Raw genomic sequence first — 3,055 nt, 5'->3', positions numbered from 1 at the left:
ACCTTATCACACTATTAATAATAATAATAATAATAATAATAATAACAACTTTATTTTTCTATACCGCCATAGTCAAACTGACTTCTAGGCGGTTCTCAAAGAAAGAAGGCTGGACAATCAGCGAATTACACAATGCAAGAAGAAGGAAGTTACATAATAAATTTGGGAAGCATGGGGAAGGAATACATGAGAGGAGAAAGAAGTTGCATAATACATTGGGGTTATAAGGGGAAAGAATACCTGAGAGAGGTTTCAAGTTTCAAGTTTATTAGATTTTAATATACCGACCATCAAACAAATATCTGGCCGGTTTACATTAAATATAAAAAAAATTTTAAAAAAAATTGAAATAATAAATATTTAGAAGTGCACATAGTGAACATTAAAGACATTAACATGACAAACTTGACAGTGAGGATAAAAGGGAATGGGAGGGTAAAGTTACAATGTAGAGAGAAAAGGGAGAAAGGGGAATTTGGAATAAAACATATTGGGTGGGGAAGGTTCTTTAAGAAAAAAAAAATAGGGTTAAAAAGAAAAAAGAAAAAAAAAAAAAGGTAGAAGTACTGTGAATGAAATAAGAGAGGGGAGTAGGGTCTAAGCAGAAGACAATGCGTCGCAAAATAAAAAAGTCTTCAGGCTTTTCTTAAATTTATCTAGATGTTGTTCATCTCGAAGAGGTTGTGGTAGAGAATTCCACAAAGTTGGGGCAGATACAGCAAAATTTATTTTTCGTGTATAATAGAACTCTTTTATGGAGGGAATTAATAGGAGTTTTTGATTTGTTGATCTCAAAGTTCGAGGAGAACATTGAGGAATGAGGAGTTTATGAAGGTATGATGGCTGATGAGAAGATTTTATTTTGAAGGTCAAGAGGATGATTTTATAAGTGATTCGATGAGCAACGGGAAGCCAGTGTGCATCTTTCAGAACCGGAGTAACATGATCATATTTGCCTAGTTTATAGATGAGTTTTATAGCAGTGTTTTGTATTAATTGAAGGCGTCGGATTTCTTTTTGGGGAAGACCATTGAGAAGGGAATTACAGTAATCTAAGTGGGAAATAATCAAAGAATGAACCAGTATTTTGATTGATTCGGTCTCCAAGATTGAAGTTAATGAGCGAATAATGCGAAGTTTGTAGAAACAGGTTTTTACAACTGAACTAATATGGTCGTGGAATGATAGGTCTTTATCAATGATAACTCCTAAAAGTTTAATTTTTGTTTCCATTTGAATTGGAACAGATTTGATGGAAATTTTTTCTGATAGGAATTTGGTATTGTTAATTGAAAATAAGAGACCACGGGATTTGTCTATATTGAGGGAAAGTTTATTAGAATAGAGCCAATCATTTATGGTGTCCAGTTTATTGTTTATGTCTTTTATATCAGAAATATTAGAAGTGTTGACTGGATGAAGAAGTTGTATGTCATCTGCATAGGCAAAGATCGTAAATCCAATAGATTGTGCTAAGGTTAAGAGAGGAGATAGGAAGATATTAAATAGTAATGGGGATAGAATGGAACCTTGCGGGACGCCATAGGTTTGTGATATAGAAGAAGAGGTTTCATTCCTTGCATGGACTTTAAAGCTACATTCTTTAAAGTAAGACGTGAACCATGAAAGTGCAGATCCTATGATACCGCAATCCTTGAGTCTGTTTATGAGAAGAGAATGGTCAATGGTATCAAAGGCTGCAGAAAGGTCGAGTGAGATAAGAAGGACAGATTTTTGGTGATCATGATAATAGTGTATGGTTGAGATGAGGCCAAGCAGTGACAATTCTGTTGAATACGAAGAACGAAAGCCAGTTTGGCAGGGATGTAAGGCAAAAGTTTTTTCGATAAATTCAGTAAGTTGGGTGTGAATGATTTTTTTTGTTAGTTTGGATATTAAAGGAAGATCAGCAATAGGGCGGTAACTTGCTGGTTGGGAGGGATCTAAGTTGTATTGTTTAATTTTTGGAAAGACGAGGGCTGTTTTCCGAGCTGAAGGAAAGAGCAATCAGAAAGAGATTTAGATATCATTTCCCAAAGATATGGACCAAAGAAGGAGAAGAATTTTTTAAGGAGAGAGGGAGGAATGCTCTCCATAGGAGTGTTAGAAGTGTTTAGAGATTGTAAGATGGGAAGTAAATTAGCCAGCGAAGGCATTTTAAAAGTTGAACAAGAGCTGAATGATAGATGAGAGGAATCATTAGGAATATGAGAAGAAGGAGCAGAAGAAGGAGGTCCAAGATAAGATCTAATATCCTTGATTTTTTTATCAAAGAAAAGTATTAGTTCGTTTGCAGAAGGGGAGGTAAATAGGGGTAATTTTTTTGTAGAGTATTTTGAAAGAGATTGAGCAAGATTGAAAAGGGTAGAAGAGTTGCGAGTGGTAGTAATAAGTTTGGTGTAATATTCTTTTTTGGCTTGTTGAATAGCATTTTTATAGTGAGAGGCTTTTTCTCTGTACAGAGTGAGGAAGTTACGGAGATTGGTTTTGCGCCATTTATGTTCTATAGAGCGAAGTTGAATGCGAAGAAGGGCGAGATTTTCATTATACCAGGGTTGTTGTTTTTTATGTGGGTCTGATTTGGAATGAATTTCTTTTTTTCTTGTTGAGGTGCCATAGAGTCTAATAGGGATTTGGTGGATGTATCCCAAAGGGAAATTTGTTCGTCGAGAGGGAGGGAAGAGAAGTCTTTGAGGTTTAAATTAAAAAGGTTCTGGATAGCTGTAAGATAAATTTTATTAGTATTACGGGTAGTGTATGTATCTTTTTGTTTTGTTTTTGAATATTACATGAGTATGAAGGGGAGTCTAGTTGCCAACTGATTAGGAAATGGTCAGACCAAGGTAAGGGATGAAATTGGAAGTTTTGGAAGAGATAGGTAGTAGAGGTAGGGCAGAAAATCATGTCTATGGTGTTGCCGGCTGCGTGGGTGGGGGAGGAGATGAGAGGGGTTAATGAGAGGTCTGAGATCAGAGTTAGGAGTTCAGAGGTGTTGTGATGGTTGGGGGAATTAAAGTGAATATTAAAATCTCCGAGGATAATGGAGTTAGGATGG

This window comes from Geotrypetes seraphini, chromosome 5 (genome assembly GCF_902459505.1).
Source record: "Geotrypetes seraphini chromosome 5, aGeoSer1.1, whole genome shotgun sequence".
Lineage (NCBI taxonomy): Eukaryota > Metazoa > Chordata > Amphibia > Gymnophiona > Dermophiidae > Geotrypetes > Geotrypetes seraphini.
This window is presented reverse-complemented; position numbering follows the sequence as displayed.